General features: G+C 38.7%; 1 protein-coding gene and 1 long non-coding RNA gene across 2 annotated transcripts in view; one reads left to right on the forward strand and one right to left on the reverse strand.

Annotated features, from left to right (window-relative positions):
* LOC101398697 (uncharacterized) overlaps window positions 1-23771 on the forward strand; it is a 727039-nt gene that overhangs the window by 658678 nt on the left and 44590 nt on the right.
* Window positions 10586-23771, reverse strand: part of LOC147911938 (uncharacterized) — a 29266-nt gene continuing 16080 nt past the window's right edge. The window contains exon 3 of the long non-coding RNA XR_015550572.1: window positions 10586-11031. This is a non-coding gene — a long non-coding RNA (uncharacterized LOC147911938). The remainder of the gene's footprint in view (window positions 11032-23771) is intronic.

Genomic DNA, 23771 nt, shown 5'->3' on the forward strand with positions numbered 1-23771 from the left:
GTAGGAGGGTGGAGTTTCTCAGGAGCTCAGTGTTTAAAGGGACCCACAAGGAGGGACATGTACTCAAGGATGGATGAAAAAGTGACAGGATGTCCAAGAGGCAGATTAAGCTTAGAGTTCCTGAAATCTAAAAGAACTCAAAAGGATAATTTTTGCTCTATTTCAGCAGGATAAAGAACAAGGAAAGAAGAGCTTCCTCTCACCCCCTTGGGGAAGGTGTTGTAAGGTTAGTGGAAGATAAAAGCAAATCTATTCATCTCCACCAGGGGAAGGTGTTCAAAATGGAAAAGTGAGAACATCTCCAAAGAGCTCCTCTGGTCTTTTTCATCACGGAAACTACTGCACCTCTGAAATCACTAGCTCAAGCATCCTGCTCTCTGTCCACAATTCCCTCACCCTTCAGCCAGTTGTTCCAATCCTCTCCGTTCTCCAGCCTCATTGACCACTACCCCCACTTTCTTCTCAATTTTTCATGTTCAGCTGAGAGATCTTAGACCATTATTTGCATAACACTTCTGCCAATAACCTAAACTCCCTGGCACTCTGTCTTTTCATTACTCATTTAGCAAAACCCCCCAAATGCTGCTTTTGGCTTTCTCTGTGCCTGCAAACACTGTTGCAAAAGTTTCCCCACAGGACAGATTGGCAGCAGGATAAAGTCATAATCATCAACCTCAAATGGTCCCCAGAATCCTACACTTTTCATGTCAATTTCCAGTCTCAAGTTCAATTATGACTATTTCAAACCTTCTCTGAGGAGAGGTCTCCTCTCCTCAGATCTCTGATACCCATCTTTGCACTCCACCACTCCCCCCATTCTCAACAGATGACCTTACCTCCTACTTCACTGAGAAAATGAAACCGTGTCAGAGAGTCTCTCACTTTCCCACTACCAGACCCATATATCTGCTTACCTCTGTACCCATCTTCTTTGTGGCAAGGACATTATTTTCCAATATTAATCTATAACTTTTTCCTTCCCTATGTTATTACTTTTCCCTCCTTTCCTCTTTTAAGCAAATGGGTGGCTCTGCACTCATCTGAGAGGAGGGATGTGGCTGGGCAGAATGCAAAAGGTTGCTGGTGTTTCTTTCCAAAAGCCTAAACTCCAGTAGTGGAGAGTGTGGTAGATTTTAAAAATAACCACAAAGTTTTCCCCTGTCTCTCCACACCCCTTGGCATTGCCTACCCATACTGACTCTGGGGTGGCCTTGTGACTTGCATTGGCCAATGGGACAGTAGCAAATATGACACAAACAGAGGCTTGAAAAATTCTTCCACTGTGGGGATTGCCCTCTCACTGCTCTTAGGAACTCTGAGGTTGCCATGTGAAGAAGCCTGGGCTGGGCCAGCCCCGTGGCTTAGCGGTTAAGTGAGCGCGCTCCACTGCTGGCTACCCGGGTTCGGATCCCGGGCGCGCACCGACGCACCGCTTCTCCGGCCATGCTGAGGCCGCGTCCCACATAACAGCAACTAGAAGGATGTGCAGCTATGACATACAACTATCTACTGGGGCTTTGGGGGGAAAAATAAATAAATAAATAAAATCTTTAAAGATTTTAAAAGAAAAAAAGAAGAAGCCTGGGCTAGCCACATGGGTCAGAGCATAAGCCCTCCCAGCTGAGGCCCTCCAGACCAACCAACCTGCCAACCGCCAGACAGATGAGAGACAATATCCTAGACCAGTGCTTCTCAAACTTTAATATATGCATAAACCACCTGGGGATCTTGTCAAAATGCAGAAACCGATTCGTTAGGCCTAGGGTGGGGCCAGACAGTCTACATTTCTAATAAGCTCCTGGGTGCTGCTGGTCTGAGGACCACACTTTGAATAGAAAGATGCTACACCCTTGAGTCCCAATTGAGTTGACCAAACCAGAAGAACCACCTACCTGACCCACAGAATTCTGAGAAACAACAGATGTGTGTTGTAAGATACTAAGGTGTTATTTTTTTGGGGGGGGGAGGGGGGGGTAAGGAAGATTGGCCCTGAGCCAACATCTGTTTTGGAGGTTGTTATGAAGCAAAGGCTAGCTGATGTAGAGGAGTGAGGGCTTAGACGAAAAGTCTTGGAGAAGCAGGCGAAGGATGAGTGCTCCATTGGCCCCTCCCCTAGGCTGGGGGTGGATGAAGGGAGAGAGAAAAGTCTATGGGCCCCACAGGAAAGAGCACCTGAGGGGCCGGCTTGGTGGCGTAGTGGTTAAGTTCTCTTGCTCTGCTTCAGTGGCCCGGGGTTTGCAGGTTCGGATCCCGGGCCTGGACTGACACATTGCTTGTCAAGCCACAAGCAGGCATCCCGTATAAAGTGGAGGAAGATGGGCACGGATGTTAGCCCAGAGCCAATCTTCTTCAGCAAAAAGAGGAGGATTGGCATGGCATCGGATGTTAGCTCAGGGCTAATCTCCCCCCCGTCCCCCCCCAAAAAAAGTAGAATTATAAGAGCACCTGAGCTCTTCTTCCTGGCAATGTGTCAGGGAAGAGCAGGACTCAAGGAGGAGTGGCCATATGGTTTGTCTTGACAGAGATGACCAGAGGCGCTGTCCCAAACCTTCCTGGGCCCCAGGCACAACTTGGAGGCAGCAGAAAGGTAGCAGAGACAGTGATGGCAGCATCTCAGGGGCAACTATGTGGACAAAACCCAATGATCCTAAGACCCCAGATCAATGGTACAGCCCTGGGAGTAGAGAAACCCTAGGAATTATCAAGGTAAATTGTCACCCCCACAGAAAGAGAGCTTGTTCAGAAACAAAGTTGTTTTCTGTAAAGTGATTGCCATCACATCTAAGTTAGTGAAACTGCTACCCCTTTTTTTCTTTCTGGTACAGTAGAGTAGGCCTCAGTTCCCCCATCAATCATCACTTCTCCCTCCTGTTAATTCAACCACACCCTCTCAACCAGATTATTCTCACCAATGTGAGAATTAAACATAGGTAAATATTTCTCTCTCTCTTTTTTTAAAAAGTCCCATTGATTCACATCCTCCTTTAGCACAGCTGCTGCTGACACAGCACCTTTATGGGACTCAGAAGGTGCCTGCCTCCAGACAGATGCATTGCAGAAAGGGGGCTGACCACATTGAAAAAGGTACCCCTTCCTTCAGGCCGCAGCCCCAGGCCAAGGTGTACAGCTTGAGTGCAGAGCCTGGCTGGATCCCAGCCTGCACCTGCATCCTTCTGCCACGCACCCTCGCCACACCCTTGTCCTGCTGCTGCTGCTTTCTCTGCCTGCTCCTCACAGCCCAACCCCTTGGTGGAGTTGTCTATGCTTGTTCTCTCCTTGTTGTCATCTCCTACTCACTCCTCAGCACACTCCAGTCTGGAGTCCACCCCCACACTGCTATGTAAACAGCTCGCTCTAAGCTTATCAATGGCTTCCACGTTATTGAATCTTGAGGACATTTTCATGTCTCACTTTATTTCATCTTTCAATAGCATTTAACACTGATAACAGCTCCCACCTTCAAACTCTCTCTTCTTTCAACTTCTGTGACATCACACCATCCCATCACACTTTGGGAGACTGGGCTCTGTAAAACAGTGATCCTAATAGTACCTATCTTGCAGGGTTATTGTAAGAATTAAATTTTATAAGATAGATAGATAGATGGATAGATAGATAGATAGATAGATACAACAACAGTGCATGACATGGAGTAAGCTTGAAGTATTATGAGTTACCGTCATTGTTGCTGTTGTGGGAAGCTCAACCTCCTCCGCCTAACATTCCATGTTAGAATGTTAGAATTCCTTCAGGCTCAGCCATAGGTCCTCTTTCTTTTCACTCTATGGTCTCTTCAATAACCCAGATCAACATTTCCAGCCCAGACCTCTCCTTGGAGCTCCGGACATAGAAATCCAGTTACCTACTTGACATTCCCTCTTGGTTGCCTCAAAGTCATCTCAATTTTAATGTGTGAATGGGAAAACCACCTATTCTATTATGCAATCAGAAATTTAGGAGTTGGTCTCAGCACTTCCTCAGCCTTCCTCTTCCTCAGCCCCCCTTCCTCAATCCAATCCATCGCCAAGTTGGGTTGGTTTTACCTCATCATATCCCTTTAATCCATTCACTTCTCTTCATTGCTGCTATTACCACCCTAGCCCAGGTGACCACTCTCTGTCCCCTGGAGCCCTGTAAAAACTGCTTAGCTAGTCTCTGTTTCCACTCTGCCCTCCTCTGATTTTGAATCAGTGATTTATTCCAGTCGTGTCACTCCTCTGCTTGGAATCCATCATGGCTTCCAATTAGTTTTTGGATAAAGGCTCAAATCCTTAAGGCTTGTAAATTGTGATGGTAGGGGTCTTGAATGCCATAGCTTGTCATGGTGTTAAGCACATAGTAAATGGTCAATAAGGATCTGCTGTCTGATTGACTGCTGGGAGGAAGCACTTTTACATTTGGTCTTTGAAAGCAAACCACTGACTATTTTTATTGAGGGAGTAAGTAATATTAACAAAAGTGACTTTCTAAAAATAGTCTTGCTAGAGTCCAGTGGATTGAGATAGAGGCAGGAGGAGCTGTTGGGACAGAAGGAGAGGAGAATTTGAAATAGATGGCAGTAGGAAAGGAAGGGATGGATAGAGGCTAGGGAGGCAGAATCTGCAGGCTTGGCTGAGGGAAAAATGAGACCAGGAGTTTGGGCTGAGAAAAAGAAACAAATTATTCCTTTTGATTCATTTATTCTTATACCTTTTCTCCTTTTCATGAGGTTTCAAACATTATAAACAGGGGTGCTAAAATCACATCTTTTATACTTTAAAACCCCTGGTCTGGAGACCAAATTGCCTCAAAAATGACTGGACCTTTCCTTTGTATTTTTTTTTTTGTATTTTGATATTTATTCAAAAATATTTGTCAAATGCAATCAGGTGCCTGGGGTTGTGCTAGGCTGAGGAGATACATGGTGAGAAAAACGGTCCCTGTCCCTGCTCGCATGACCTTTCCAGCCTAAGAGAAGAGACCCGCTTTAACCAAATAAATCCCCCAGTGTGTGAATAACCCCAAACTGAGCCAGGTGCTGTGAAGGAGAGGAACACAGTTCTGTGAGAGTGTAAAACAAAAAGGCCTGCCTTAGACTTTGACTGTGTGTGTGTGTGTGTGTGTGTGTGTTTTGTAAAGGCTTCCCAGAAGGGACACTTGAGCGAGATCTGAAGGTGGAGAAGGGCTCAACTAAATGAGATGGGAATGGAGTAGCAGAAGAGAATATGGCCAGTTCAAGCAACTGAGAGAGACCATTTAGCTATTGCAAACTTATTTTTCCATATAAACTTTAGTATCAACTTGTCTAGGTCCCGAATAAAAGCTTATTGGTATTTTTATTGAAAGTGTGGTAAATTTTTAAAATAACTTGGGAGGAGAATTATCTTTATGATATTGAGTTGTCGTATCCAAGAGAAAGGAATGTCTTTCCATTTGTTCAAGACTACTTTTGTGTCTTTCAGGAGTGTTTTAAAATTTTCATTGTATAGATTAGCATATTTCTTGTTCAATTTATTAAGTATTTTATCATCTTCGTTGCTATTGTAAGTGGATTTTTCTCTAAGATTACATCTGCTACCTGGTTATTGTGTACATGAAGCAGTTGATTCCTATATGTTAATTTTATGTCCTGCCAACTTACTAAATTCTTTCATTGTTTGAGTTAGTTTTTATTATTGACTCTGTAGGGGTCTCCAGATTTACTATCATGTCATCTGCAAATAGAAGGTGTTTTACTTCTCTTTTTCAAACTCTTTATTAATTTCTCTTGTCTAATTCTCTTGGCCAATACCTTCAGTTTAATGTTAAACACTCGTGGAGATAATGAATATCCTTACATTGTTCCTGATCTTAGCAGAAATTCTTCTAGTGTTTCCCATTAAGTAAGATGCTGGGTTTAGGATTAAGGTGTATATACTTACACATGCACCCACACATATGTCATCATGTAAAGGAAGTATCCATCAATTTCTATTGTCTTGAGTCTTTCTAAAATTAGGAAAGAAAGCTAAATTTTGCTAAAGGCTTTTTTTAGCATCAGTGGAGATAATCATATGATTTTTCTCCTCAGATGTATTAATATGGTATATTAATGAATTTCATAATATTAAACCAACCTTCCATTTCAGGGGTAAATCCCAATTAGACATGGAGTATTACTTACTTAATGTCATGTTGGATTCTGTTTATTTTTTTTATTTTTATTTTTTTTTAATTTTTTGTTTATTGCAGTAACATTGGTTTATAACATTGTAAAAATTTCAGGTGTACATCATTGTACTTCTATTTCTGCATGGACTACATCATGTTCACCACCAAAATACTAATTACAACCCATCACCACACACATGTACTGAATTATCCCTTTCACCCTCCTCCCTCCCCCCTTCCCCTCTGGTAACCACCAATCCAATCTCTGTCCCTATGTGTTTGTTTATTGTTGTTATTATCTACTACTTAATGAAGGAAATCATACGGTATTTGACCTTCTCCCTCTGACTTATTTCACTTTGCATTATACCCTCAATGTCCATCCATGTTGTCACAAATGGCTGGATTTCGTCGTTTCTTATGGCTGAGTAGTATTCCATTGTGTATATATACCACAGCTTCTTTATCCATTCGTCCCTTGATGGGCACTTAGGTTGCTTCCAAGTCTTGGCTATCGTGAATAAGGCTGCAATGAACACAGGGGTGCATGTACCTTTGCAAATTGGTGTTTTCAAGTTCTTTGGATAAATACCCAACAGTGGAATAGCTGGATCATATGGTAGTTCTATCGTTGATTTTTTGAGGAATCTCCATACTGTTTTCCATAGTGGCTGCACCAGTTTGCACTCCCACCAGCAGTGTATGAGAGTTCCCTTCTCTCCACAACCTACCAACACATGTTGTTTCCTGTCTTGTTAATTATAGCCATTCTGACGGGCGTGAGGTGATATCTCATTGTAGTTTTGATTTGCATTTCCCTGATAGTTAGTGATTTTGAACATCTTTTCATGTGTCTGTTGGCCATCTGTATATCTTCTTTGGAGAAATGTCTGTTCAGGTCTTTTGCCCATTTTTTAATTGGGTTGGTAGTTTTTTTGTTGTTGAGATGCATGAGTTCTTTATATATTTTGGAGATTAAGCCCTTATCAGATGTATGGTTTGCAGGATTCTGTTTATTTTTTATTTAGTATTTTTGCACCAATATTCATAAGTGACTTAGTCTGTAATTTTCTTTTTTTGTTCTGTCTTTATCAGGTTTAGGTATCAAGTTTATACTTGCTTCATAAAAATAAAGTAAAGGTTTTCCATGCTGTGGAATAATTCGTATAGTATTTGGACAATCTTGTCTGTGAATGTTTGGCAAAATTCTCCTGTGAAACCGTCTAGGCCAACTGCTTTTTTGTGGGATAGTTCTTTTATAACTTTAAAGAAATTAATTTGTTTAAGCTTTGTCTCTCTAATGGGGTCAGTTTTAGCAAATGTATTTTCCTAGGAAATTATCCATTTCATCTGTGTTTTTGAATTTCTTTGCATAGAGGCCTACAAAAGATCTCATGATTTTAAAAAAATTGCTTCTGTTTCAATGGTTATTTCCGTCATGTCATTTTTAATTGTGTATATGTCTCTCACTCTTTTTTTTTTTCTTGAAACATTAGAGGGATTTCTGCTAAGATCAGGTACAAGGTAAGGATACCCATTTTCTCTACAACTGTTGAACATTAAACTGGAGGTATTAGTCAATACAATAGTGGTTTGTCTATTTTATTAATTTTTTAATAGGATTTTGATTTACTAATTAGATGTAAAAAATGTACTGTTTTTCTATTTTTTATCTCATTAATTTCTGCTTTTATCTTTATTCTTTCCTCCCTGAGCTTTTGTTTGCTTTGTTGTTCTTTTTTTTCAGTGTTTTGAGTTGGGAATTTAATTCATACATTTTTATTTTTTATTTTTTCATTTTTATTAACATTTATATTATTCATTTGTTGATATTTATTGATATTGTTTAAGGGTATGGAGTTTCCCCCAATTGCTTCTTTAATTATATCTAATAATTTCTGATATGTAGTGTTTTCATTAGTAGTATTTTTTAAAATTCCATAGTTTCATTTATTTTTATTTTCCTTCCTCCCAAGAATTATTTAGTAGAAGATTTTTAAATTTCCAGGTAGAATTTCTGGTTTTATTGCATTGTGATCAGAGAATGTTGTTTATAATAGTTCTATTTTATGGAACTGACTGATACTCCCTTTGTGACTTAATATACGATCAATGTCTATGACTTGTTCATGTGCACTTGAGAAGAAGGTGTATTCTCAATTATCATTGTATAAAGCGTGATATATCCATAATATATGCCTTATTAATTTGTCATTTAGGTCTTCTATATTCTTATTTACTTTCTGGCCATTTGATCTGTCTTGTATTGAAAGTGGTATGTTAAAAGCTTTATATCATTAGTGAGTTTATATCAATTTCTCCTTGCATCTCCTGCAATTTTTGCTTTATAAAGGGGATTGCTGTCATTACTCGCTTTTTAAAGAGTGTGGTGGATATAATAAGGAATCCCTCAGATCCCCTTCACGCGCTTTTTACTTCAGCTGCTAGGAGTTCCTTTGGCAAACAGCCCTCAGCTGTTAGCCCCCTTTGAGATTGCCTAAACTGAAGAGAACTGCCTTGCCTAAAGTCATGCCTCCGCCAGGGGTAGCCCACATCTAATGACTGATTAATGCGGGATTATAGGACCCTAGCCCTCTCACCTCAACTTTAGACAGCTCTAAATGATGTGCTGTCTTCAGAGCTCCCAGTAGGATCAGCTGAGGCATGTGTTAAGACTGCATCATAGCTCCACCTATCTCTTGGCCCAATCCTGCTTCCTTCCTGTCCCTTTCCTTCCATAGGTGTTGATCCTAAGAGTGCTGCTTCATAAAACTCCTGCAGGATAATACCCATTTCAGAGTCTGCCAGATGACAATCTGCAATAAAGAGTCCAAAGGACTGTTAATGCATAGAATTATCACAGCACTGGCCCCACATTACTACTTTTAGAAAGTAAACGCTCAAGCCAATGCTCAACCCTTAGAGCAGTTGTCCTGGGAAAATTGTTACTATTGCCAAAGAACATAGCAGAGAGTGGCTGTTTGCACTGTGTCTTGCCTAGGTCTAGGGAAGATTTTTCCTCAGACATATCACAAGTCCAGTGCCCCTGTTGTCTGAAGATGGTGAGGGAATCCCCATTATTTTTTTCCTACACCAAAGAGAGAAGGCAACCCCAATCATGTGGAACTGCTGGATAATGCAGGGGGCTAGAACTCTGAGAGAACCCCATCTTTTGGGGGGCCCATGAGAGCCAGAGAGTGTGGGAGAAACCTCAAAGAGAGCTGGAGAAAGGAATCTCCTAATTCTGTTTATAAACTAGAAAGTCCTAGGCTTACCCTCAAGCTGCACACACAGGGAACAGACCAAAAAAGCATGGCAAAGGCTTTGAAAACTGAACTGATAGTGAAGCCACCACCCACAAAAGGCAAGACACACTCCCTCTGGAGGTTGTAAGAGGAATCTGTTCTTTGTCTCTTCTAGCTTCAGGTGGCTGTTGGCCTTCCTTGGCTTGTGGCTGCATCTCTCTCTGCTCTGTCTTCACATTGCCTTCGTGTGTGTATGTGTGTGTGTGTGTGTGTGTCTACTCTCCCTCTTTCTTCTTTCTATAAGGATGTAATTTAGGGCCCACCCAAATAACCCAGGATAATCTTCTCGTCTCAAGATCCTTGACTTAATTACACATGCAAACACTTTATCACATAAAGTGACATTCACTGGTTCCAGGGATAAGGACATGGATATCTTTAGTGGCCTACCACAAGTACTATCTATAATAACACCAAAAAATGAAATACTTAGGTGTAAATTTAACAAATATATGCTGGATTTGTGTGCTGAAAGCTACAAAACAGTGAAGAAAAAAATCAAAGAGAGCTAAATGAATGGAAAGATATACTGTGTTCATGGATTGGAAGACTCAATGTTGTTAAGATGTTAATACTCCACAAATTTATCTATAGATTCCACCTAATTCCAATCCAAGTCCCAGAAGGATTCTTCGTAGGTATCAGCAAGGTGATTTTAAAATTTATTTGGAAAGGCAAGGGAATTAGAATATTCAAAACAATTTTTTTAAAAGAACAAAATTGGAAGATTTACACTACTTGGTTTTGAGACTTACTATAATGCAACAATAGTCAAGACAGTGTGGTATTGATAAAAGGATGAACACATAGATCAATGTAATAGAATAGAGTCTAGAAATTAACCCACACAAATATGATCAACAGATTTTCGACAAAGTTACAAAGGTAATTTAATGAAGAAAAGATCATCTTCTTGACAAATGGTACTGAAACAATTGGACATCCATATGTAAAAAATGACCCTTGACACATACCTCACACTTTTTATAAAAATTCACTCAAAATCGTTCATAGACCTAAATGTAAGATGTAAAACTTTTACAAGAAAACATAGAAGAAAATCTTTGTGCCCTTGTTTTAGGCAAAGAATTCCTAGATATGACACCAAAAGCACTATCTATGAAAGAAAAAAATGATAAGTTGGACTTCATGAAGAGTAAAAATCTTTGCTCAGCAAAAGATGCTATTAAGAGGATAAAAATACAAGCTATATACCGGGAGAAAATATCTATAAATAACATATCTGACAAAAGACTTGTATCTAGAAGATACAAAGAACTCTCAAAACTCAACAGTAAGGAAACAAACAACCCAATATGAAAATGGGCAAAAGATTTGGACACTGCACCAAAGAAGATATGCCACTTAACTGCCTATAAGAAAAGATGCTCAACATCAATAGTAAAATGCAAATTAAAATCACAATGAGGGCCGGCCCCATGGCTTGGCGGTTAAGTGCTTGCGCTCCACTGCTGGCGGCCCGGGTTCGGATTCCGGGCACACACTGACGCACCGCTTCTCGGGCCATGCTGAGGCCGCGTCCCACATGCAGCAGCTGGAAGGCTGTGCAGCTGTGACATGCAGCTGTCTACTGGGGCTTTGGGGGAAAAAAATAAATAAATAAAAATTAAAAAAAAAATCACAATGAGATACCCCTGAATACCTATTACAATGGCTTGAAAAAACCTGATGACATCAACAAAATGAAAAGACAACACACCAACTGGGAGAAAATATTTGCAAATCATATATTTGACAAGGAGTTAATTTCCAAAATATATAAAGAACTCATACAACTCAACAACAAAAAAGTGAACAACCCAATCAAAAAATGGGCAGAGGATATGAACAGACATTTTTCCAAAGAAGATATACAGATGGCGAAGAGGCACATGAAAATATGTTCAACATCACTAATTACTAGGGAAATGCAAATAAAAACCACAATAAGATATCACCTCATGCCTGTTGGAATGGCTATAATTAACAAGACAAGAAACAAGTGTTGGAGAGGGTGTGGAGAGAAGGGAACTCTCATAAACCGCTGGTGGGAGTGCAAACTGGTATAGCCACTATGGAAAACAGTATGGAGATTTATCAAAAAACTAAAAATAGACATGCTATATGATCCAGCTGGTCCACTACTGGGTATTTATCCGAAGAATATGAAATCAACAATTTAAAAAGATTTATGCATCCCTATGTTCATCGCAGCCTTATTCACAATAGCCAAGACGTGGAAGCAACATAAGTGCCCATCAATGGATGAATGGGTAAAGAAGTTGTGGTATATATATACAATGGAATACTACTCAGCCATAAAAAAGACAAAATTGTCCCATTTGAAGTAATATGGATGGACCTTGAGGGTGTTATGTTGAGCCAGACAGAGAAAGACTAATACTGTATGATTTCACTCATATGTGGAAGACAAACACATGGATAAGGAGAACCGATTAGTGGTTACCAGAGGAAAAGGGGGTAGGGGGTGGGCAAAAGGGGTAAAGGGGCTCATGTGTATGGTGATGGATAAAAACTAGACTACTGGTGGTGAACACAAGAAATCTACACAGAAACTGAAACATAATAATGTACAACTGAAATTTACGCAATGTTAAAAGCCAATATAACCTCAATATAAAAACAAAACAAAACCTGACAATACCAACTGTTGGCAAGGTTGTAGCACAAATAGAACACTAATACGTTGCAGGTGGGAATGTAAAAACGGGTCAGGCACTTTGGAAAAACAATTTGGCAGTTGCCTATAAAGTTAAAAATACATTTACCACGCGACCCATCAATTCCATGCCTACATATTTACCCAAAAGAAATGAAAAGTGATGTTCAACATTTTGTGAATGTTTGTAGCAGCTTTTTATAATTGCTAAAAATTGGAAACAACCTAAATGTCATTCAACTGGTGAATGGAGAAACAAACTGTGGTGATCTATACAATGAAATACTACTCAGCAATAAAAAGGAGCACACTATTGATACACACAACATGGATGAATCTCAAATACATTATTCTGTGTGAAAGAAACCAGGCTCAAAAGTCCACATTCTGTATGATTTCATTTATATGACATCCGAGAATGCGCATATGTATATTGACAAAGAACAGATTAGTGGTTGCCAAGGGTAGGGATAGAGTGGAGGAACTGACTACAAAGAGACAGAATGAGGGAGGTTTTTTTGGGGGGGGATTATAACTATTTTGTATCTTGACTGTGGTGGTAGTCACATGACTTCGTGCATTTGTCAAAACTCATAGAACTTTATACCAAAAAGAGTGAATTTTACTGTAGGTTAATTAAAAAATAAAATTTAAAAATCCAGGTATTCCTGGCCCTACTTTCTTCCAATGACCAAGCTGTCTTGAGCTCCTGAGCTCAAATGGATGAAAAAGTAGACATAGGGTTTGCCTGCAACCCATGTCTAAGCTCTGTGAGTTCACCTCTGTTATAGGTTGGGTTCTCTGTTGAAGGAAACTCTGAGATGGAGATTAGCACACAGAGGGCCCTTGGGATCAACACCTGTTGAAGGGAAGGGAAGGATGCAAGATTGGGCAGAGGGAGAAGCTGGGGTTGCAATAGGAGCCCAACAACTTGTGGTCTACCACATGATGACCTTTGAAGATGCAGTGGAAATTCCAAGTTGTCCCAAGTTGAGGGGACCAGCCCCATGTCATTCAGTTATTAGATGCTGGCTGACCCACAGAAAGATGTGACATTTGGATGAGGCAGCTCTCTTCAGCCAAGGCAATCTCTGACGACACTGACAGCTGAGGGCTTTCTGTGGGTACCACTCCCAGCAGCTGGGGAACATTTCCTTTATTGCTGAAGGAGAATCTGGGCAGCATCCACCATACTCTCTGACATCTTCAAAGGAGGAGGTATTTTAATCCTCTTTACTACCTCCCGAAGGACAGAAATGGTGGTTTCCTGTTGAAATCCAATTACAACTCACTACGTCCCTTTGTATTTTCTAATAGAAACATAAATCAGCAAACAAACATGTTTTCTGCACAAAGAGTGTCTTCTCACAGAAATTTTTCCAATTTTACACATTTTCCTTTCTTGTAATATGTATAATTTATCTTGTAAGAAGGAAAACATAAATTTTAATGGAACTTAGTTAAGTTTGTTAATTTCAACTTTTTTTCTCATCAAAAAGGAAAAATTGATTAATTACATGGTGTAGGTCAGGGCATCTTTCATAATACTCTCACTTCTTCACATCCTTAAGATGTTGATGTTTTAGCATGGTGAGGACTGGACAGGCTTCCAAGCTCTGGCCAAAGTAAGGCAGGGATTTTACTAGAAAGGTTGTTAGAATATCACTGTATACCACTCCATCTCCCACAAATATAGAGGTTACACTGTGAGAGGAGGGTTACTTCCCATCTTTCCTCTTCAAACATGCCTCCATTTCCTGTGGTTCCCTTGCTACCTCTCAAGCTGCTCCTTCTTAATCTCTCTCATAGTCTCCACCTAACCTAAAATGTTGGGAATCCCAAAGTGCCATCCTTGGGCCCTTCTTCTCATTGTACGTATCCACCTGATACTCAATTACCATGGCCTCTCCCAGCAAGTTTCCATTGTTCACTCAAATACCATTTCCAGATTTCTCTCTTGAACTCCAGTTAGTCTCATATTTCCACTTCAGTCTCAGCACCTCCACATGGATGCCCCCCAGGCTCCTCAAATTTATTTCGTCCCAAACCACAATCCTCTACAAATCTGCTATTCCTCATGAATTTTCCATTTTGAATAATGCTATTATTACATACCAAGATGCCAGAATTAGAAACCTCACAGTCTTCTTTGTGCATGCCTCTCCTTTTCTCAGGCACCACATTCAGCCATTCACCTTAGCCCATAAAGTCTACCGTGTGAATGTCTCTTAAATATGTCTCCTTCATTAACTCTTTTCCCTGCAAGATGTCACCATTTATCAATCCACAGTGTATTTTTCCTCTCTAGCTTTGTGTAATCAATCATCTCTTAATTGGTCCCTCTGCTTCCATCCTTCACTGCCTTCACACCTTTATTAGACAGCTGTCTGAGGCCCACAAGATCAAGTCCACACTCCTTAGCACACCTCATGAGGTTTTTCATAGTGCTTTCCTTACTCCTTAGCATGCCTTTTAAGAGTTTCACGGTCTGGCCCCAACGTGCCTCTACAGTCTCACTTCTTACCGCTTCCTTCCTCTTCCTCTTCCATCCTCCGTTCCAGCTCTGTTGGCACACCATGTGTTTTATGCTGTGTGTTCTAGCCAGACTCTTCTGGGCTCAGCAAAATTACTGAGTAGTTTGATGCTTCTAAATCTGAGCTCAAGTTGTTCCCTCTGCCTGAAATGCCCTTTGCCCGCATCTCAGTCTATGATATCTCACTCAGATTTGAAGCTCACATATAAAGTTCCTTCACCAGAATTAATGATTCATTTCCTGGGTTCCCATGGAATCTAGTGCACATTAAAATACCTCTCACATATTGTTTGAGTTTGTTTCCCTTACTAGATAGACTCTGAGCTCTGCAAGAAAACTTGAAATATAATAAATGTTTAATTGATGTTTGGTTTGAACTAGTGAATTTAATACCCCTGGTATATTTAGTGCATCAAGCTGAGACTACTAATTACATATACCTAGGAATGAATTTGAGTTAGATACTGTTTTCTAGGTTAGAAACTAGAGAAGCTTAAAGTTTAAAGGAAGGGAGAAGTAATTCTAAAGAACTAATTTGGGAAAGAGAGCGGAATTAGGGGCCTGCATGGAAGAAAGAAATGAAGAGAAATCAGAGGTGGACATTATTTAAAGACAAATTTTCCCACTTTAGCATTTTGTCTTTGGTATTCTATTTTTGTATATAGGCAGCCTGATGCCAAATGAGAAAATATCTGGTAAAAACGCTATGTAACTAGGCATTGAAGAAGTTGAAAATTGGTACTGTCTATATTAGTAATGATTTTTTATTCTTAGTCTCCTTTTATAAATGTAACTTCTTGATGACTGCTTTTTTGCAAATGAATTCAAGCTGTAGATAAAGGAGAAAGGAAATAGAGACAATTCTATTTTAGTCACTTAGCTTGCCAGTCCATCTGGACAATTTATCTATATTCTATAAAATGTCACCATCTACTGGAAGAAGAAAATACGTACAATTCAACTTTGTTGTGTGAAGTGTTATTTCTAGTCAACATGATTAACTACTATACAACTTTCCTTTCAGCAAGATGATTACACTAGTTCAGCCAGTGAAGAACTACCAGGTCACATAGGCAAATATTACTCACCACTCTGCTTTGTTTGAGGATATACTTTCTCCAATGGGCAATTCAGATCAGGCAAAAAACATTTAAAATGTTTTAACAAGCAGCTATTTCTCAGGACCACTGGTCCTCTGTTTTCAGCTGTTTACAGTTAGTACTTGATATGGAAGTATTAGGTATGAAAATCAACTACTGTAGAGGTGGGACTTCCAAAATGGCTTAGTGAGAAGCTCAACAAATCCCTTCCTCAAAAAGCAATGATAAAACTGACAAAATTGAAAAAACAACCACTTTGGGACTCTGGAAATTGACCACAAAGAGAGGAAAGAGAGAAAGGGGCAGAAAAAACATTTCACAATAATGGCTAAAGCCATCCCAAATTTGATGAAAAACATTAACCTACACACACAATAAGTTCAACGAATTCCCTGTAGGATAAATACAAAGAGCTCTATACCTAAACATATCATATTCAAATTGTTGAAAACCAAAGAGAAAAATCTTGAAAGCCACAAGAGAAAAATGACTCATCAGGTATCAGAGAACCAAGAGAACCACATCACATACAAGGGAATCACAATGACTTCTCATCAGCAACAATGGAGACCAGAAGGCAGTGGTATGCTGTATTTAAAGTGCCAGAAGAAAACAATATGTCAACAAGAATTATATATCCAACAAAACTATCTTTCAAACATAAAGGCAATGGGTAAAAGATCTGAATAGACATTTCTCCAAAGAAGATACAGAAATGTCCAATAATCATTATCCCTCAGGGAAATGCAAAAAGAAATCACAATGAGATACCAATTCACACCCACTAGGATGACTATTTTCAAAGTCAGATAGTAACAAGTGTTGGCAAGGATATGGAGAAATCAGAAGCTGCATACACTGCTGGTGGGAATGTAAAATAGTGCAGCCACTTTGGAAAACATTCTAGCAGTTCCTCAAAAAGTTAAATAGAGAGTTAACATTTGACTCAGCAATTCCACTTTTAAGTATACATCTAAGAGAAATAAAGACGTGTCCACACAAAAATTTGTACATGAAATTCATAGCAGCATTATTCATACTAGCCCAAAGTGGTAACAACTCAAATGTCCATCAACTGATGAATAGATAAACAGAACGTGATATTATATCCATACAATGGAATATTATTCCGCCATAAAAAATGAATTGCTGATGCATGCTACAACAAGGATGAACTTTGACAACATTATGCTAAGTGAAAGAAGTCAATCACAAAAGACCACATATTACATGATTCCATTCTTATGAAATGTCCAGAATTGGCAAATCTATAGAGACAGAAAGCATATTAGTGGTTGCATAGGGCTGGAGAGGGGAGTGGGGTATTGGGAGGGTGTCAACTAAAGGGTACAAGATTTCTTTTTGTGTTCATAACAACGTCAGAAAATTGATTGTGGGTGATGGTTGTACAACTCTGTGAATATAGTAGAAACCATTGAATTGAATTGCATGCTTTAAATGGGTGAACTGTGTGTGTATGGTATATAAATTATATCTCAATCAAGCTGTTATCAAAAAAAGAAGTATCACTACAGGTTATTATGATAAAGGCTCTAATGGAAAAATTACACAACAGCAAGACCAGATGTGTAATATCACCACAGAGATGGAAACTAAAAGAATTTTTAAAAAATCCTAGAGGGAGTAGCATCATTGAAAATGGTGGAGTAGGGACCTCCAAGGATTCATCCCTCCACAGAAGCAAGGATTACACTGGCTAAAATGGTTCAAATAAACTCTTTTGGAACTCTGGAACCTCATCAAAAATTTACAACAACCAGAGGAGTGATTAATGAGAAAAGAGGCTGCTAAATTTTGGTAAGAGATCACTGTGGCATTTTTGTTTACTCACCTACCATCCCCCATTCCCCAGCTCAGTGGTGGTCATGGGGACAGTGGCCCTACTGCTCTGGATTGCTGGTACCAAAGGGGGTAGGAAAAATGTTCTTAAAGAGTTGTGGTTGTGTATTTTGACCTATCGGTGGGGAAGGATCCTGGTGGCTCCCTGAGGGATCAGCTTAGAGGTTTCCCTTTGATTCACCTCCCTTGGAGATCTCTCAGAGCTTGAGTGACTCCTAGGTGGCATCTGTCAAAAGCATTTGTTTTTTGTGAGGAAGATCAGCCTTGAGCCAACATCCATGCCAATCCTCCTCCCTCTGCTGAGGAAGACCGGCTCTGAGTCAACATCCACCACCAATCCTCCTCCTTTTTTTTTCCCCAAAGCCCCAGTAGACAGTTGCATGTCGCAGTTGCACATCCTTCTAGTTGCTGTATGTGGGACGTGGCCTCAGCATGGCCGGAGAAGTGATGCGTTGGCACGCGCCTGGGATCCGAACCTGGGCCGCCAGCAGCGGAGCGCACGCACCTAACCGCTAAGCCACGGGGCTGGCCCTGTCAAAAGCATTTAAAGACATATACTCCCCACAGCCACCTGGGGCAAGGGATGGTGGAAGGGACAAGCAACAGGCAGACTAAAAAACCTGAGAGAAGATGCGTAGGAGAATGAGGGCTTTGAAGGGCTCTTGCATATACCAGTGAATCTGGAGGGCCACACACATGCCCAAGATTGGACACATGTTCAGAAAAGACTTGAGAGGATAAGCTTTCATCTCTGACTGAACTTTGGACTCCACATAGCAGGAGGTGAGAGCTAAGGCAGAGTTGTAGGTAGCCTGACTAAATATTAAAGGAGTGTCTCAGCTCAAAGCCAATCTGCAAAGACCAAGAGAATTTTTTTAAGCTCCATGCATTTAGAGAAGTCTCTTTCAGGTCACTGGCCAACTGCTGAGATAATGGAATGGAGACTCCAGTGACCACACATGACAAGAAATACAGTCTTTTGCAAAAATAGTAGAAAAGTCACTAAATGAATGAATGACTGTAGCCCACAGAAAACAACAAGAGTAAACCCTGGGGAGAGATTATCCAAGTAGGATAAGCTCAGAAAGATCCACACTGAAATACATTATAATCAAATTGTTGAAGAACACAGACAAAAGCAACAAAATAACAAGATAGAAGTGATGTGTCACATATAAGGGATGCTCAATAAGGTTAAGAACCAATTTCTCATGAAAAACTATGGAGGCCGGAATGTAGTGGGATAATATATTTAAAGTGCTGAAAGGAAAAATTGTCAACCAAGAATTCTGTATCTGGCAAAAATATCCTTCAAAAATGAAAGAGAAATTAAGAGATACTCTGATAAACAAAAGCTGAAGAAGTTTGTCTCCATTAGACCTGCCCCATTAAAAATACTAAAGGGAGTCCTTCAGGATGAAATGAAAGGTCACTAGACAGTAACTTGAAGCCATATGAAGAAATAAAGAACACCAGTAAAGGTAACTACATAGGTAAATATAAAAGCCAGTATGATTGTATTTTTGGCTTGGAAATCCTCTTATTTTTCCTTTATGATTCAAAATAGAAATGCATAAGAAATAATTATAAGTCTGTATTAATGGGCACACAATGTTTAAAGATGGAATTTGTGACAATAACAACATAAAGTGGGAAGGGACGGAGCTATATAGGTGTAGAGTTTTTGCATGCTATTGAAGCTAAGTTGGTATCAGTTCAAACTAGATTGTTACAAATTTAGGATGTTAGTTGTAATCTCCAAGATAATCAGTAAGAAAATAACTTTAAAAATATACAGAAAAGGAAATGAGGAAGTAATCAAAACAGTACACTAGGAGAAAAAAATCAATGAAATGCAAAAGAAGGCAGTAATGAAGGAATTGAGGAACAAAACATGATATATAGAAAACAAATAGTAAAGTGATAGAAGAAAATCCTTCCTCATTAGTAATCTCTTTAGATATAAATGGATTAAATTATCCAATTAAAAGGCAGACATTGGCCAACAACATGATCCAGCAATATGCTATCTACAAGAGACTCAATTTAGATTAAATAAACCTAAACACAGGTGGAAAGTGAAATGATAGAAAATGATATTCCATGCAAATAGTGACCAAAAGATGTGAGATGGCTATATTAATATCAGACGAAATAGACTTTAAATTAAAAATTGTTACAAGAGACAAGAAGGACATTATATATTGATCAAATGTCAATCAATCAAGATGATATAAAAATTATAAGCATATACACTCTGAAAAACAGGGCCCCAAAATATATATCAAAAATTGAAAGCATAGAAAGGAGAAATAGACATATTATTGAAAGGAGAAATAATAGTTGGAGACTTCAATACCCCACTTTTGATAACGGATAGAACAACTGGACAGAAGATCAGCAAGGAAATAGAAGACTTGAAGAACATTGTAAACCAACTAGATATAACAGACATATATAGAACAGTACACCCAACAACAACAAAGTATACATTCTTCTCAAGTGTACATGGAACATTTTCCAGGATAGACTGCATGCTAGGCCACAAAAAAAGGCTCAATAAATTTATTTATTTATTTTTAATTTTTTTTGTGAGGAAGATCAGCCCTGAGCTAACATCCACGCCAAGCCTCCTGTTTTTGCTGAGGAAGACCAGCTCCGAGCTAACATCTATTGCCAATCCTCCTCCTTTTTTTTCCCTTTTTCTCCCCAAAGCCCTGGTAGATAGTTGTATGTCACATTTGCACATCCTTCTAGTTGCTGTATGTGGGATGCCGCCTCAGCATGGCTGGACAAGCGGTGTATTGGTGCGTGCCTGGGATCCGAACCCAGGCCACCAGTAGCGGAGTGCGTGCACCCAACCACTAAGCCACGGGGCTGGCCCCTCAATAAATTTAAAAAGATTAAAATCATATAAAGTATCTTTTGCAACCACAATGGAATTAAACTAGAAATTAATAACAGAAGGAAAACTGAAAAGTTCACAAATATGTGGAAATTAAACAACCAATGGGTCAAAGAAGAAATAATAAGGGAAATTAGAAAATACTTTGAGCTGAATGAAAATAAAAACACAGCATATCAAACTTCATGGGATGCAGCAAAATCAGTGCTCAGAGGGAAATTAATACTTGTAAATGATTGCATTAAAAAAGAAAGATCTTAAATCAATAACCTAACTTCACACCTTAAGAAACTAGAAAAAGAAAAGCAAGCTAAATCCAAAACTAGTAGAAGGAAGGAAATAATAAATTTCAGGAGAGATAAATAAAATAGAAAATAGAAAAACAGTATAGAAAATCAACTAAACTAAAAACTGATTCATTGAAAATATCAACAAAATTAACAAACATTTAGCTGGACTTTAAGAAAAAAAGAGAGAAGACACAAACAACCAAAATCAGAAATGAAAATGAGGACGTTACTGCTGACCTTATAGAAATAAAAAGGTTTATAAAGAATACTATGAACAACTGTACACCAAAAAAATAGATAGCCTAGATGAAATGGACAAATTCCTAGAGACACATAGATTACCAAAACTGTTTCAAGAAGAAATAAAAAACCTGAATATATATATAACAAGTAAAAAGTGATTGAATCAGTAATAAAAAACTTCCATCAAAGAAAATCTAGGACCAGATGGCTTCATTGGTGAATTCTACCAAACATTCAAAGAATTAACACCAATCCTTCTCCAACTTTTCCAAAAAGTAGAAGAGGATGTAACACTTCCTAATTCACTCTATGAGGTAACTTTCTAACTCACTGATACCAAACCCAGACAAAGAGACTCCAGGAAAAGAAAATTACAGATCATTTTCCTTTATGAATATACATGAAAAAATCCTCAACAAAATACTAGTGAACCAAATCCAGCAGCGTATTAAAAGGGTTATACACCAGGACTAAGTGGGATTTATCCCAGGGATGTAAGCGTGGTTCAACATGGGAAAACCAATCAATGTAATACACCACATTTAAAGAATGAAGGAAAAACCACATGATAATCTCAATGGATGCAGAAAAAGCATTTGACATAACCCCAAACCATTTTATGATAAAAAATAGTAAACTAGGAATAGATGAGAACTTCTTTAACATAATAAATGGCATTTATGAAAAACCCATGGCTAACATCATACTCAATGGTGAAATACTAAAAGCTTTCCCTCTAAGATCAGGAATAGGACAAGGATGTCTGCTTTTGCCACTGCTGTTCATCATTGTCCTGGAAATTCTAGCCAGACCAACTAGGCAAGAAAAAGAAAAAAAAGCATCCAAATTGGAAAGGAAAAAGTATAACTATCTCTAATCACAGATGACATTATCCTTTATATAGAAAATCCTAAAAATTGACACATACAAAAAAAACTATTAGAGCTAATAAACAAACTCAGCCAAGTTGGAGGGTACATTATCAACATGCAAAAGTCAGTTGTATTTCTATATAATAGCAATGAAAAATCCAAAAAAGAAATTTAAAAATTCCATTTACAGCAGCATCAAAAGGAATAAAATACTTAAGAATAAATTTTATCAAGAAGGTTAAAGACTTGTACACTGAAAACTACAAAACATCATTGAAAGAAATTAAAGAAGACCTAAATAAATGGAAAAATATCTCATGTCCATAGAGTGAAAGACTTAATCTTGTTAAGATGGCAATAGTCAACTGAAGCAATTTACAGATTCAATACAATCCCTATCAAAATACCAATGGCCTTTTTTTTTTTTTCCAGAAGTGAGGAAACTGACCCTAAAATTCTTATGGAATGTCAAGGGACCCTGAATAGCTAAAATAATCTTGAAAAAGAGAAACAATGTAGGATGACTAATACTTCCTGATTGCAAAATTTACTACAAAGCCACAGTAATAAAAACAGTGTGGTACTGGCATAAGGATAGACATACAGATCAATTGAATAGAATTGAGAGTCCAAAATAAATCCATATGTGTATGGCCAACTGATTTTGGACAAGCATGTCAAGACTATTCAATGGGGGAAAGAATAGGCTTTTCAACAAATGGTGCTGTGACAACTGGATATTCACATGCAAAAGAATGAAGTTGTTCCCTTGCCTCACACCATATACAAAAATTAACTCAAAATGGATTTTAAAAACCTAAATATTAGAGGTAAAACCATAAAACTCTTAGAAGTAAACATAGGGACAAATCCTCATGACCTTGGGTTTGGAAATAGTCTGTTCGATACAACAGCAAGGCATGGCAAAAAAAGAAAAAATAAATGAATTGGACTTAATCAAAATTAAAAACCTTTGTGCATCAAAGGATGCAATCAAGAAAGTGAAAAGACAACCCACAGAATGGGAGAATATGTTTTCAAATCATATATCTGATAAAGGTCTCCTATCCATAATATATTAAAAAAAACTCTTACAACTTCACAAAAAAGAGAGAAACAACTCAATTAAAAATGGGCAAAGGACTTGAATAGACATTTCTCCAGACAAGATATATAAATTTCCAATAAGCAATAGAATAGATGCCAACAGGATTAGTCATTAGGGAAATGCAAATAAATCCCACAATGAGATACCACTTAGAACCCACTAGGATGGCTAAAATTAAAAAAAAGAACATAGCAAGTGTTGGTGAGGATATGGAGAAATTGTAACCCTCATACATTGCTGGTAGAATGTAAAATGGTGCAGCTACTGTGGAAAACAGTTTGGTGGTTCCTCCATGAGTTAAACATAGAATTACCATATGACCCAGCAGTTCTACTCTTGAGTATTGTTATGGACTGAATGTTTGTGTTCCTCCAAATTCATATGTTGAAGTCCCAACCCCCAGTGTGACTCTATTTGGAGATGAGGCCTCTAAGGAAATAATGTTAAATTAGGTTGTAAGGGTGCAGCCCTGATCTGGTAGGATTAGTGTCCTTATAAGAAGAGATACCAGAGAGCTCAGTTTCTCTCACTCTCCACATGCACGCGCTGAAGAAAGGCCATGTGAAGATATAGCAGGAAGGCAGCTATCTACAAGCCAGAAAGAGCTTTCACCAGAAACTGACTATGTTGGCAACTTGATCTCAGACCTCCAGCCCCCAGAATTATGAGAAAATAAATTTCTGTTGTTTAAGCCATCTAATCTGTGGTATTTTCTTATGGCAGCCTGAGCAGACTAAGACACGTAT

The sequence above is a fragment of the Ceratotherium simum genome, chromosome X (assembly GCF_057802395.1).
Source record: "Ceratotherium simum simum isolate JZ-2026a chromosome X, ASM5780239v1, whole genome shotgun sequence".
NCBI classification, from domain to species: Eukaryota; Metazoa; Chordata; class Mammalia; order Perissodactyla; family Rhinocerotidae; genus Ceratotherium; species Ceratotherium simum.